General features: G+C 38.2%; 1 long non-coding RNA gene across 1 annotated transcript; it reads right to left on the bottom strand.

The window, feature by feature from the left end:
* Nucleotides 1-2303: 2303 nt before the first annotated feature.
* Nucleotides 2304-15565, bottom strand: LOC113914256. The gene is made up of 4 exons (XR_003517421.2): nucleotides 11316-15565; nucleotides 7956-8167; nucleotides 3507-3583; nucleotides 2304-3421 (listed from the first exon to the last, which is right to left on the bottom strand). It is a non-coding gene; the product is annotated as an uncharacterized LOC113914256 (long non-coding RNA).
* Nucleotides 15566-16095: the final 530 nt, after the last annotated feature.

Below are 16095 nucleotides of genomic sequence, written 5' to 3'. Positions count from 1 at the left end.
TTTTCAGAACTAAGTTTATTCGTTTCACAGAGTTATTTCCTGAGTTTGGATTAGTTGCAAAGCGCCTAGTTGAAAAAGAAGTCTTACTTTGTTTGGTCAAAAATGACCTAATTATTTATAATTTTTTACTTTTGGTCTCCCCCCCTTTTTTTTTTTTACTTACCTGCCCCTCCACTCCCCACTGGGTATTTTTCTCATCGACGTAAGGCAGCAGTGCGGTGTGCTTCTTTTTTAGGCCAGAAGGCCAATTCGGCTATCGTCAAATCCTTTAGAAATCCTTGAGATCTCGTGTGAGCGATCTCTTAGCATGCATTAGGTGTTCAATAAGACTTTCCTTCGTTGGCAAAGAGCTGCTCTTTATTCTTTAGGGAGGGAGGTGGTCTGTTTGAGCTCAGCTGTGGGGTGTCAGTGGTAATGACTTCCTGCTCCACCCTTACAAGTCCTCAAAGTTTAAAGCTTGTCCTTTTATAACGAATCTATGCAGCAAATTAAAATGAACTAAAAACAGTTCTGCCTGCTCTGTAATCTGCTTTGGTTTTGATCGAGTAATCTCCGATGTAGCTACAGTTTCCGTCATTTCCAGGAGACGGCCATCAACAGAACCTGTTGACCCTGTAGTGTCAATTGCACGAATCTCTTAAATCTTGGCTATTCAGTAGCAAACTCGTGTGCAGAGTGCAACTTTGTCACAAACATTGACTTCAGGCTGGAATTACACCCTCTATATATTTTCTCTGAAAGCCGTATTGCCACTAATTACAGAGCTTGTGGTCCATCGCATAGTAATTCGTACCTGGTGAGCTGGTTTTGTGAGAGAGAAACTTGTTGCCTAATCAGAGCTGTAAGGATAGCATATAGTGTACTGGATGTCACCTTCAACTCCTTTGGTGTACCCAACCCACCTGCCAGGGCACATAGAAACTCTTTGAAGGGTCATGAAATTGCCTGCACAGATTGTATACTTATAAAGACTTATTGTGCACAATGTGTATATATTATAACTGCATTGCCTGATGAGTCACATTGTTTTGCTATAGCTTTTTATTCACTGTAGCCTACTTTATAAGAAACAGTCTACATTCTTCCTTTTTTCCCTTAGTTTTTAACTTGATTCATAGAAAGTAGAATCAGTTGAAATACAGAAACTTTTATCAATTGGGCTTTTTATCATCCTTCTAAAGTATTATTTCTTTAAATTTTCACAAAACACCTTTTGTTTTCAAAGTTACTACTGAAACATTGTTCAGTTTTATTAGAAATTACAACTTAGAAAATGCTATTTACATTTAAGAACTTATATCCTGAAAATTTATGACCTTAATTTTAAAATATTATGTAGTTAAAAATTATGTGTGGACAGTTTTGAAACTTCGGTTTTCATAGTAACTACTTTATAATGATAAAGACACATTTTAGGTGAATGGTGCTATAGCGCAAAGGAGACTTAGCAGTTGTTGGTTTTTGTCTGTAATATTGTTACATTGGTGATCTTAAAGATTAATGTCCCAAAGCAGAGCACCATACGCACCAAATTCACAAATCCCAACCATGTAAATGAGGACTGCAACAAGAACAGGGAACATTAGAATCTGCAAGCAGCTTCATCCGGTGGTGGACTCAATCATTTCTCTGTCTTTTCCACACAACTCTGGTCAGAGACTTTGCCTTTTCATTTCTGTTCAGATCCTATAAAAACTGCTTTTATTAATTAACAACAAAGTTATAGTGCTAAGAAATCTTGTTCTCTAGTATCATAGACTGATAAACTTTGCTGTTTGAAGTCATTTTAATGAGAATAGAACATCTCCTCTTACTTAAAGAATCTGAGCCTTTTGAGTCACTGACACAGAAAAGCTGCCTTAATTGTCACCCCAGGGGCAGAGATTCAGATAAAAGGTTTTCAGACACAGCATTCCACATTTATCTTGACTTTTTTGTTTCTAAATAAACAGGGCTCTGAGTCAGCTTCTCAACACTGGGGGTAGTCAGACTATGATGTTTCAAACAGAATCAATGACAATGTTTCTAACAGAACATGACCAAGGCCACACAAATACTCCCCTAATTAAGAGATCACTAGTTCTTTTTTATGTTTTTTTACTTTTATTTTCTTAATTGTGGTAAAATAAATGTTCCTATTTTAACCATTTTTAAGTGTGCAGTTGAGTGGCATGAAGTACGTTGTTGTGCGACCGTCAATGCCTTCCATGTCCAGAACTTTCTCATCTTTCCAAACTGAAAATACATGTCCATTTAAACACTAACTTCCCATTCCCACCCACCCAACCCCCTCACCCAGCCCTTGGCAAACACCATTCTACTTTCTGTCTCACTGAATTTGACTACACGAAGTATCTCATATAGGTGGAATCATACAATATTTGTCCTTTTATGTCTGGCTTATTTCACTTAGCACAATGTCCTCAAATTTCATCCGTGTTACAGTGTGCATCATAATTATCTTCCTTTTTAAGGCTGACTGATATTTCATTATATATATATGGCACATGGCATCTTGTTGATCCAGTCGTCAGTTGATGGACACTTGGGTTGCTTCCACCCTTAGGCTATTGTGAGCACTGACATGGTTTTTAATATTATATATTTATATATATATATATATTTTTTTTTAATTGGGCTTTCTCACCAGAACTTCCCCAGACCTGCTTTGCTCTCTCACTTCCTAAGCAAAGATTACTGTGATAATCAATCCAGAGGCGATCCCCACTCCCCCTGGTTCCTCTTTAGAACTATTCCAAACCCTACCTTTTAAAATGTCCTTCCCTACTACTCCCTCTTAAGAGAGGCCCCTGGTTCCTCCTGTTAATTGTGACAGCAAGTTCATAAAACTAACACTGTTAAAATTGTGTTCTAGTGAACTTTATCTGATATGCTTTATCTACATCCTATTTAACTAGACTTTTATTTCCAAACACATTTATTTGTGTACTTTCATAAGACTCACACGGAGCCATATAATAAGGGTAGTAGTACTAGTTAGTAGTCACCAAAGTAATGAAACTATTTCACACCTGTAAACTGTCCTACAGTTTATAAAATATTTTTAAACAGGCAGTAGGTACCTCATGAATACTTACCAGTTGATGTTAATATCTCTTCCTTTCAACGGCTTTGTGGAGCTTAGTCTTGAGAAATGTTGACATCAGGTTTACTGCTGTTAATTACTGACAACTGCTATTTACTTCAATCTAGTGATCTGGGGAATAAAGGATGATAAATCTTTTGCCTTTACCCTTTATCACTGTAAAAAAAAAAAGTAAAAATAGAAGCCAAATATAATCTTCAAAATGCACCTTGTATAAAATTGACACTCTATAAAGACTTTCATGAAATTTGAACTGCATTTTATCTCGATTCAGTTCAACAAACGCTGAATCCTTGGAGTGTATCAAACACTGTGCTAGAATATCAAAGTAAAAATACAATTAAGATGATATTTATTATACCAGACACTGTAGGCATTTAAGATATTAAAATAGGCTTACCATCTAAGAATAAGATGGTTCATTCTGGGTTTAGAGTTCTTCCTTTGCAGATAAGGAAACAGCTTTACTTTTTCCATCTGTAAAATGGGTTGCATGATTAAGCAAAAACATATAAATATCTAATACATTACATAATAGGTGCTCATTTAATTTATTTCTGGAAGCAAATCAGAAGATACAAAATTTAATAAAGAGAGTTGTACCAATGCTTTAAAGGATTAGAGAGGGCTATGGGAATATAGGGGAAAGGGGTTCATTTTGTCTGAAGAGATACAGGAGGTTGGAAATTGAATTTGATCCTTAAAAAAGGTAACTTTGACAACAGATAGTATGGTAAGCCTATCCCAGATAGAAAGAATATCTTGAACTTAAGCAACTAGAATGATAAGTCTTTAAAATAAGAGAGAAACCCAAAAGAGAACGAATGCAAGAGGTACAAGTAAGAGTTCTGGAAAGGTTGGGAGTCACACTTCCATTGGGACAACTACACAGAGGTATCCAGCGGGCAGCCAGGAAGAGCGCACGGAAGGAGACGTGAACGTGGAAGTCATGTACAGAGACGGGATAGATGGAGCAATGGGAGAGAAGAAGGTTGCAAGTTGTCTAAAAAATACAGCTATAGGCTCAGGCCAACCTTAGGAACTTCGTTTTTTCGCAAAACTAATTTTTAAACCCAGTTTGCACGTAAAGAAGATTCTCAGCTGGATTTATGCATGTTGGCACATACTGAACCAAGCGGTGAAGCAAGCCCACGAGAAGCCAATTTCTTGGAAGAGTAAGGAGTATCCTTGGAGAGAAATCAGCTAAAGGAAGCAGCAGCCAGAAACAAAGAGCACAGGGCAGCATGGAAGCCGACTAAGTCAGAGGGAGGAAAACCGTAATTCTGACAGCATGCAACTATCATGTAGTAGACTGTCTCCTGGCTTAGTCCCTACTGGTTGTGTGTCTAAGGTCCACGAGAACGGAGAGGTGTCCTAAGAGAGCGTTTTCAATAAAAAGCACATATGTCGCTTGAGTTCTCCACCAGCACAACAAAATAAAAGACAAAACTGAAGCGAGGCAGCAGCAGGCATGGGAACGAAGAGGAGTATCTCTTCCCACTCCTCATACTGGCCTTCCATGCAGAAGAGCAGCCACTGGCATACCAGTCCTGGCCCCATGCACCTGGCCTCTCTAATTTCTCCATGAAAACGCGGAGTAACATTTCAAGACTTGGAACAGGAAATCAGGCAAGGGCAACCTGGTACAAAGGCAGTGTCCTAGGGGGTGGGCGTGTTTAGAAGTCCTACAAGTATTTGGGCAGGAGGCTTAGCAGAGCCGAGGTCCTGTGTTACTCCGGTGGAGGGTCCCAGAGAATTAAGTGTGAGTCCTTTCTGTCACTGGCACCCACAGGTTGTTCAGATCTAACCACCTCCCTGTGCTACCAGGCTACCTTGGTGATTTCTGGATACCTTGATAACAACCTTGAATCAACTAGTAATTGTCACTGCAACCAAGTTTAGACAACTCTATAATATATTCTGAATAGTCCAAGGTAAATGCTACCGGAAATTATGACATCGGGCTAAAGCAGTCTAAGTAATTATTGGACAAAAGAAAATGTGCATGAATATTCAATGTGGGCCATGTATAATAAAAAAAAAATGGGCTTTGGATACAAACTAGCTAAATTCAAACCCTACCTCAGCTCATTTCTACCTATATTTCCTTAAACAAGTAGACTCTAGTCTCTCTGAGACTCTTTCCTCATCTTCAAAACACTGAGAGCACTATGGCATTTGAAAAATTATTGTAAGAGCTTCAGATACTATGCATAAAGGCAGGAGAATACCTGGCATGTGGCAGGTGCTTAATAAATAGTATAAATAAATCATCATTATTATTTAACAGACCCAACTCACCATTTATAAATACTGACCATTTCTGATCACGTAGCCAGCATCTGAGAAAACAGACTGTGGCAGAGAGTGAGCATTACCTATCAAATACCCCTCTTTCTTCATGCATATTTCTCAGTTTTAGCAAGACACTTTGCCATCCTTGTGGCTGGCTGTGGTCATGCGACTGAGTTCTAGCCAATCATATTATTGGATTTCCAAAAGTTTTCTTGAAAAGAATTGATTTATCCTTCCTGATACTTAGAATTTTGGCACAGTGGCTAAAGCCTTAGTACCTATCCTGCACCATGATACCATCTTAAGCATGGAACTAGTGGTGAGGATGCTAAAGCAGAAAGATAGGAATGATTTTGGTCTCTCTATGCATGGTGACTTAGGGGAGCTTCCATACTACCTAGAAACTTGCCGGAGGTGAAAGAAAACTCCCTACTTTGTGAAGCCACTATTTTTGAGCCTCTGTTTTTGATAACCTAACACAATTCCTAATCCCTACAGAACATGCTTTGGAGATTGCCTATATTTAAGTGGTGAGTGAAGAAAAAGGAAATCAGAAAGATAACTATTGGTCAAAGTGGTAGGAATAGGAAAAGTTTCAAGAAAAGGCAGCATTACAGAAAATGAAAAAATTTGAAGGTGTGAGTGAAGTCTTTGGTATCAAACTCAGGACGAATTCAGAAAGATGTCATTGTATTTGGTCATTAGAACATAAAATTCGGGGTGGCTCGGTTCGCTGGGTGTCCAACTCTTGGTTTCAGCTCAGGTCATGATCTCAGGGTCCTGGGATTGAGCCCCACATGGAGTGTGGAGTCTGCTTGTCCCTCTCCCTCCCCCTCTGCTCCTCCCTCCCGTCTCACACACTGTCTCTCTCTCAAATGAATGAATAAAATCTTAAAAAAACACACACACAAAATTTCGCTGCAGCTTGAGAAACAAATCAGAGAACTACAAGTTGACAAAGTGAGTAACAAAGGTTCTTTCTTGGTGCCTTGGAGAGAATGGAAGAGAAGCAGCATAGGAGCGAACAAGTTTGTTAAGAGTAAGAACCACAATGCCACTGACAAGAAAAGCTCAAGAAATACAGGGAAAGAGGTAGAGAAGAATGAAATTGAGAAAAAGGTATCTGCAAAAGATTCTGGGAGAACAAATCACAGAGGCACAGCTGCTGGGACAAACCTCAGAATGATCACTTTCACAAATGAAATCTTCTCCTTTGAATGAACACTGGCTTTTAAAATAATTATATTGTCCTGACAAAATTTTTCAAACGTTAAGTGCTGACAGCAGTAATTCTATTTCTACATGGTAAATTAAGTGCCACCTTCAAACACTTGCATTAAATTTTAAATGAGCATAACAGCACTCAGAATGTAATTCTGAAAGGGGAAAAATCTTGCAACACCAACAAAACACGAGGAAAAGTAATTGTTGGGAAAAGTACATAATTAGCTTTCCATTATTTTTAAAATTGTCATTAACAGCAAATAGACTAAGAGTAAACTAATACACCAGAAATATGTTCATGAAATTAGACCCTCTTCAGAGCTCATCATTTACCTTTGAATTTTAGTCATCTTGTGCCACAACCAAAATTTTAATGACCTGTTTCTTTTTCCCCTCATTGTACAGATCTCATTTTATTTCACAGAACTTATTACTGATACAGCCCAATGTAAGCATTGCTCTAAAGGCAAACTCTACAAACTCCTTAGTACTATTTCATTCTTCAAATTTATTGTATCTAGTTTGCTTCCTGTAAAAGCAATAAGAAATAGCTACTTCACTTTAGAGAATACTTTGATGACTAATCCTAACTATTCAAATAGGAAGACATCCATTTCCTATCTTCTGATTCTGCAGTGACCTCAAAGTAGCCTTTGAATTCCATTCTGAGAAGAAAAGGTATGGATTTAAAAATTACAGACATTAAAAAAAACTAACAAATTATTTTCACTTTTTTTGCCCCATCTGTACAGTGATTCCCAAAGCAAAACACTTCATCTTGGGAGGGTCGGGGATGGGGGTAACATTTAGTACTAGGGTATTTGAGAGTGTGAGTTTAGGAGTAAGAAAGACCTACATTCAAATTCTGATGCTATCTGTGTGACCTTGGGCAAGTAATGAAAACTGTCTACATTTCTTGTTTTTCACTCATAAAATAATAGTAACAACCACTTCCTACAATTACTCCTTTCATTATGATAAATGAAATAAGCCAGACACAAAAGGTCAAATAATGCATGCTTTCACCTATAGAAAATATCTAGAAAAGGCAAATTCATCGAGGCTTAAAGTCTGTGGGCTGAAATGTTGGGAGTGGGAAGGGCAGTAGAATAGGAAGTTACTACGTAAAAGGTACAGAGTGTGTTTCGGGTGACAAGAAAATTTTGGAAATACAGAGTGATGGTTGCACAGTGTGAATGTACTAAATGCCACTGAACTGTACAATTTAAGATGGTTAAAATGCCAAATTTTATATATTTTACCACAATAAAATTTTAAATGGAATTATTTCTTTATGAATAGGAATTAAAAGTTTTAATTTAAAACTTACAGATCGCCAAATTTGGAGGGAGGCCCATCTTAAAATAGAAACTAGAGGACCTCAATCTGTGACTTGATGTGTTTATACTCCAGCCACAAGTCATTTTACATTCAGGCCTGAATGCCTATTATCTGTGGGCTTCACACAATCATATTTAAAAATCATAATTGGATTTTTCTTCCAACTTGAAAAATTACGTTTTCTTGATTATGTTTTGAACTCTGGAAAAAAAAAAGGCATTTGTTTAATAGTGTTGGGAGAAACAGACAAGCAAAAAAACTGGTTCGATCAGAACTTCACAAAATACACTAAAATAAATTTCCCAAATGGATTAAACACTTAAATATAAAAACAAGGGCATAAAAAATCCTGAAAATATGTGACTATTTATTTTGGGACAGGGAAAGAATGTATAATTCTCAAAATCGCAAAGAAACCACTCAAGAAAAGATAGTTTTCATCCCCCACCCACTCATGTGCACACACACACATTTACTATTTATTTCAATACTTAAAAAAATATTAGAAGCAAAATTAACTACAGCAGTCCCCCCTTATCTGCAAGATAGTTCCAAGACCCCCAGTGGATGCAAGATAGTACCTAACCCTATATATACTACGTTTGTTTCTTATACATACATACCTATGATAATGTTTAATTTATAAATTAGGCACAGTAAGAGATTAACAACAATAATAATAAAATAGAACAATCATAATATATACTGTAATAAAAGTTATGTGTACGTGGTCTCTTTCTCTCTCAAAATATCTTATTGTAACTATATTCATCCTTCTTGCGATGATGTGAGATGATAAAAGGTCTAGTGCTGAGAGGATGGGAGGGGAATGACGTAGACACTGTGACAGACTGAGGCTACTACTGAAAGATTGTCAGAAGGAGGATCATCTGCTTTCTGAACACAGCTGACCGTGTGTGTAGCTGAAACCACAAAGTAAAACCACGGATGGGGGAGGATTCCTGTAACTGGGGAAAATATTTACAAGAAACATTTCAAACAAAGCTCTGATATCCCCAAATACAAAGAGTTTTCACAGATGAATAAGAAAAATCAAAACCCTAGTAGAAAAATGGTCAAAGATTATGAACAATTCACGAAAAAACGGAACTGGCTGAAACAAAGTAGCCAAAACACCCAATTTCATTAATGATAAAAGTGATTTAAAATTAATAACCACTATTTTGATGGAAATACCAATAGAATGGTTTAAAAGTAGACAGTCTAAGTTGCCACAGAAAAATTAACATAAAAAAATCAACATGCAAGAATAGCCAGCAAAATTTTGAAAAAGAAGACCAATAGGGTGGGTGTGGAATAGTCCTACAATAATTAGGTTCTAGGGCAGGAATAGCCAGACATTTGTAGATTGTAATGCCCAGAAATAGACAATACAAGGGGGGCTTTAGACACCATTTCATATAAGTGATGAAAGATGGACTGATAAATTTTGTTAGCAACTAGGCAGTTATCTGGAGAAAAAATTAAATTGGCTCCTGACTTCAAAATGTACACCAAAATAAAATCTAAATGGATTAAGCATTTAAGTGGGAAAAATTAAAAATAAAATTGCTAGAAGAAAACAACAGTAGTTGTTTTTAGTTGTGCCATTTGCAGAATCTAGGTCCTGGAAGAATAGTACGGCAGATTTAATTTTTAAAGATGGTCACAACCGTAGCTCCTGTCCCACATTCTTCTCTTGCAATATGATCTTAAAACTCCTCTCATTGATCATTGAGCTCTGTGCCCCCTCTCCATGAACTAGGGTGGACCACTGCGGCTTTTTTGACCAGAAGAATATAGCAGAAGTGACTTCTCAGGCTAGATTATAAAATACTTCCACCTTGCTCTCTTGGAATGCTCACTCTTGGAATGCATTCACCATGCTAAAAGGAAGCCCAAGCAGGACCCCATGGCTAGGAACCAAACCACTCAGCTCACAACCTTGGCTGAGCTCTCAGCCAATAGCCAGCACCAACTTGATAGTAATATGAGTGATCCATCTTGAAAGTGGATCATCCAGCCGTGAACTGAGTCACCCCAGTGATGCTAAGCAGAGAAGAGACATCCCTATTGAGTCCCAGCCAAATAATTTTTTTTTTTAACACTGAGTTTTGGGGTAGTTTAGGGTTAGGGATTAGGGTTAGAGGTTAGGAGAGGGAGAGAGAGAGAATCTCAAGCAGGCTCCACGTTCAGCACGGGAGCCCAACTCAGGGCTCAAGCTCATCACCTTAAGGATAATGATCTGAGCCAAAATCAAAGAGTCAGACACTTAACCAAGTGAGTCACCCAGGCACCCCAAGGAGATAAAATCTTTAAATATTAATGGCAATCTGAAACTAAAATCCAAGTAATTGTGATAAAGCACTGAAGGTGGTCTATATGCTTGTGGTGGGAGAGAAGCGGCAAGGAAAGTGAAGGCATGCTAAAGGCATTTTCTTGGTGGGGTGCAAGGGTGTCAGATACAATATTGCTGTGGTGGTTTGGCACTGTATCAGGTTAGTTAGGGCGGAACTTTGGCTCCCAGAATCTCCCCCACCCCCCTCTAGTTCCATTTAGAGTTGGTGTTCTATAGTAAAGATTTTGACTGGCCTTTGTGTCTGCTCCCTAAATCCTTGGAATTTCCCAAGTGAGAAGAGTACCTTTGAGATTCTTGGATATCCTAGATAGTTTCAGGACTGGGTCTGGCCATGCTGGAAAGATCAGCCACATGATTAGAGCTGAGGCTTTGAGCCACTTGATACCAGTCCAAACTCCTGGGAGAGTTCAATCTCATGGCCAAGGTTCAATCAATCATGAAACCCCAGTAAAATGAAACCCCAGTAAAAACTCTGGACACAAAGCTTAGATAAGCTTCCTGCCTGGTACCACACACTGATGTACCATGAGGGTGATGCACCCTGACTCCATGGGAAGAGGACACAGAGCCTTATATTTGATACCCTCCCAGACCTCACCCTATGTGTCTCCTCTTTTGTCTCATTTGATTTGTATCCTTTTGCTATAATAAAATGTAATCATAAATATAGCTCTTAGCTGAGTTCTGGGAGTCATTCTAGTGAATTACCAAACCCGAGGGATTAGTGGGAATCCCTGAATTTGTAGCCAACTGGTCAGAAGTGTGGGTGGCCCAGGAATCACTGACCTTGCAGCTGGTGTCTGAAGTGAGGGCAGTATCTAGAGGAATAAGCCCTTAACCTGTGATGTTTGGCCTAACTCCAGATAGTTCGTGTTAGGACTGCAATGTAGTTTTGACCACAAGAGAAATTCACTTGAGATTTGGACATCGTAAGGAAAGGGTGGTCATATTTTTTACACTGCAGAAGATCAGCGGTGGGTGCCAGCGTACCTCATGCACATTGCTATCTCCTGGTTCACCTTGCTGGCGTGGGGCAGCACCCAGCCCATGGCTCCTCCAGGTCCTGCCACATGTCCTCCAACTTCTCTGAGTCCTGAGCCAAAGATACGTGCAGTTCTGTAGCCAAGAGTGCCGGTTACACCTGCAGGCATCATCTGAGTCATCTAAGGCAGAGTGATGAGAGACAGATGCAAGCTCTGTGTTTGTTTTCTAGCAGTTTCCGGTTTGCTCCTGCTCCTGTTCTTGTTCAGCTTTTCTTCCCAGCTGTGGATCTGGCAAACTTATTTATGACTTCAGGCCCAACACCAGATGCAGGGCAGCAGATTTTTCCACCTGCAATCACAGCTGTGTAAGGTTAAATCCCCACAGTAAGTCCCTTATACTTTATCACTCTGATTTTACCTTGACTGCTACAACTGTTTCAGTCTGTCTGATAAAAGACTATAAATTTAATATGATGGATGAGAATTTAAAGGAATACACTGCAGGAATAGAAATAGTATGACACTAGGGTTTTCAATTCTGACTACATACCAGACTCTTTTAAAAAATACTGATACCACTCTCCTCCCCTGAGATTCTGGGGTAAAGTTTAGGCATTAAGTTGATTTTTTTTTTTTTTTTTTATGTTATGTTAGTCACCATACATTACATCATTAGTTTTTGATGTAGTATTCCATGATTCACTGGGCATTAAGTTGATTTTTGAAAGGGGATTCCAGTCTGCATCCAGGGTTATTAAATGCTGCCCTGGAAGGAAGGAAAAAAAAGAGAAAAGGTGATCAATCCTATAAACCTATATACGCAAGTAGGTAAAGCAGGAATAAATTAAAATATACCTTACTATAAGAGATATTCCTAAAATCAAGTGACATAAAGGTATTAAAAATTAACAAATAGACAAAGACAAAGCAGGCCAATATTAACAAAAAATAAGATGTGAAACAGCAGTATAAAACAGAATAGAGTCCAAAGTTAATAGCATGAAGATGGGTCAACGATATTTCCATTAATAACCGATTACAGGACACGGGGAAGGAACGTCATACCTCTTTTTGCATCTAGCAGCGCTTCAGGATATACACTAACTGCACGATGTATTATTACTCAGAGAAAATGATAAATTAAAATCATCTCTTTCAGAACTAAGAGATCAAGAAGAGAAAAATATACAGAACTTAAAACATGTAATTAATAGAACTTATCTACCATATTAGCACATTTAACTCCTTGAATTCCACATAACCGATTTGTTGGGTTAACTGATGTTCTCCATTCTTTCTGTAATAAATGTCTTTGTCCTTGACATATTGCAAGCTAGGTGCTAGTCAACCCCTCCTCTATGTTCACCTGTTCTTGCTCTTACTAGGTAAGTGGTTCCAAACCTGCTTATGCTAGTTCTCATTAATATAACTTCTTAACCTGAATATTATATAAGCCAGTGAATAAGAACATGAATGTGAAATATGAATTTGTAAAATAACAATTTCTAGAAAACTAGTTGAATACTTGGTAATGATTCAGTAAGGATAAATCATTGTAAGAATTTGCTGTCAGATTAAATGTGTGCAAGACAACTGTAAAAAAAAAAAATACTAGAATCCTAGAAAACTTGAATCCTTCACAAGTTTCTCTGCATTTGTATTCCACTATAAAGAAACCCAAAATGGAAATTATAGGCAACGCAGTCTGGCAGTGATTTATACAAGAAAGGCCAACTAAACTCCAACTGGTGTAGCTAGATGTAAGGAAAAGGCCTTGGCCCTACATCAAAAGATTGGCAGATGAATGTATATCTATGTGTATTAAATTAAAATGGATGCATTTTCATTTTTTAAATGACTCCTCATTCTAACATGTTTGATTTACAAATCTTGTCAGGTAAGAGATAATTTTGTAAAGACAGAATTTTGAGACAGAGAAAATAAATGTTTTTCAGACATGCATGGAACCATTATAAAAATTGGGAAAAGAAACCTTTAGGCAAATACCTTGCAGACACCACACAGTGCGGGATGGAACTCACAGGCAGAAGGGCCAGCCAAGGAGGATGGGTGTGGCTCCAGGTCCTCCTCAGCAACCCCAGGATAGGTGTGCGGGCCGCGAGTCAGCATAGCTAGGTCACTGCCAGGAAACCTACACAAAGCCTGTGATCATCCAGCCAGTGAGCTGGTTCGTTATCTCTACAAGTTCATGTCACATTGGCCACATTCTCTGTCCACAGGCTATAAAATTAAAAGTCACAGTAGAAGGAAAAAAAAGTCACTTAGAAATTTAAAAAGGATCTAAACAACTCAATTTAGAGAGAAAAATCAAACATAAAAATACAGACCATTTAAAGGAAGGATGGTGAGTACACTACCTGTCAAAACCCAGGAATTACCTTCCACTTCCGGTCAAGATGCAGTAACAAGGATTTACCCTCCTGCCCAAAACAACCAATACACACAAAAAAGCACAAAACAAGACAACTGCACACCAGGTAGAAAGGACAGTGATCCTGAAAAGCAGGAGACGAATGAGGTAAGCTTTACGATTGCCTCAGCCTGCTGCCTTGAGGGAATTTCCAAGCTGCAGTGTGCTTTGGGGGCAGGGTGGGCAAAGCCTGGCAAATTCCACGGGTTGAGGAGCTAAGACTGAGAATCTAGGGAAACCAAGCCAGCTAGAATGTCCAGTACACAGGACTGAAGAGGGTTAAGTTGCCCAGGAGAAAACTCTCAGAGATCTGCAGGTTTCCTCCAGTATCCATGAGAGTAATGAACAGCATATAGGTTTGAAGAAATTATCTAAGGCTGAGAAAAAAATTGTCCCAAAAAGTCAGAGGGAATACGACTCAGCACTCACACAGGACCAGGAACAGTATCTGTTCCCACTAGTCAGACCAAAAGTCTTGGTAATTCATGAGGCACCTGTTACAGTATCCAAGAGTTTTGCCTCAGTCAGTAATGGGGTGAGTTAATCCTAAATAGTTCTCAAATTCTGCCTAACAAATCTTAAATCATGTCCTGGATACAATGGTTTACAAGTAACGTATGTGTGTCCCAGAACAAAGCTCAAGAATATTTATAGAAATACAAACTATCAAGTATCCAGTAAGGTAAAATTCATATTGCCTAGCATTCAATCCAAATGACAAGGCATGCAAAGAAGCAGGAAAGTACATCCAATAATGAGAGTGAACCAACAGACACCAACTGAGAACTGACAAAAATATTAGAATTAGCAGGCAAGGACATTAGAAATTACTATAACTTTATTCCATTTGTTGAAAATTTAAGTAAAGATAGTGAAGATATAAAAAGAAGATCCAAGTCATGTGCTAATTAACTGGCGTGGGGGGTGGAGAAGCCTCTCACAGTCATATGTATCGAATCATGTTGTATACCTTAACCGGCTTACAGTTTTGTCAACTGTACCTCGACAGAGCTGAAGAAAAAGAGTAACAATCAGAAGTGATGTAAATCAAACTTCTAGAGAGAAAAACTATAATGTCTAAGATGAAGATTACACTGTAATTGCTGACTAGACACTTCAGGAAAAAAAAAAAAAAAGACAAGTGGGCTTGAAGACCTAGTAATACAACTATCCAAAATGAAACAGAGAAAAAATAATTTAAAAAATAAACAGCATATCAGTGAGCTACGGGATAACATCAAGAGGTCTTATATAAGTGTAGTTGGAGTTTCCAAAGAGGAAATTGAGGACAAAACTTTTAATAATGGCCAAAATTTTCCCAATTTTGATGAAAATTATAAACCTGCAGATCCCTGAAGCTCAATCAACTCCAAGCAAAAGGAACATGGAAAAAACTGTATTAAGACACATTATCATCCAACTGCTCAAAATCAGCCAGAGAAAAATGACACATTATGTACCTGACAGCATATTTCTTACAGGAAAAAATAACAAGCAGGAGGACAGTGAAGCCACATTTTTAAAGTACTGAAAGGAAAAAAAAGGCCTGTCAAGTTAGAATTCTGTACCCAACAAAAAGGTATTTCAAAAACAAAGGTGAAAGATACTTTTTCAGACACGAAAGCTAACAGAATTCATCACCAGCAAAGCCAGCACTGTAAGAGATACCCAAAAAACTTCAAGTAGAATACCAGATGGATAAATGGATCTACACAGAGGAACAAAGAGCACCAGAAATGGTAACTATTGGAATAATAAGATTTTTATTTATAAATCTCTTTAAAAGAGAATGTTTAAAAAAAAACAAAAACAAAAACAGGGCGCCTGGGTGGCTCAGTCAGTTAAGTGTCTGCCTTCAGCTCAGGTCAAGATCCCAGGGTCCTGGGGTAGAGCCCCCTGTCGGGCTCCCTGCTCAGTGGGGAGCCTGCTTGGAGAAGGCTGCCTGCCGCACCCCCCCCACCACCACCACTCTGTCAAACAAATAAATGCGCTTTAAAAAAACAAAAAAAACAATGCAGTGAGGGGCTTTTACATATATAAACTGTGAAACAGCACAGCCTCTAACAAGTCTGACCAGGATGTAGGAAGAAATATATCACGAACTAAAACTGGACTCTAACTGGAGGAAGAGTTTAACAAAAATTGTAAGAAATACCATGTACTTCTATCAATTAATTTGGAAAGATAAAGAAAATGGTTGATTTTTTTTTAGAAAGGTATGAATTATTCAAATTGATTTCTGAGAAAGTAGGAAACAGTTTCCCCCATGGCTAATAAGGAAAAATGGGGGGAAAATCATTTATTTCTAAGACTGTTTTATGAGTTCAACAAGTCTTAAATTAACAGATAATTCCTA

This window comes from Zalophus californianus, chromosome 11 (genome assembly GCF_009762305.2).
Source record: "Zalophus californianus isolate mZalCal1 chromosome 11, mZalCal1.pri.v2, whole genome shotgun sequence".
Lineage (NCBI taxonomy): Eukaryota > Metazoa > Chordata > Mammalia > Carnivora > Otariidae > Zalophus > Zalophus californianus.
This window is presented reverse-complemented; position numbering and strand designations above follow the sequence as displayed.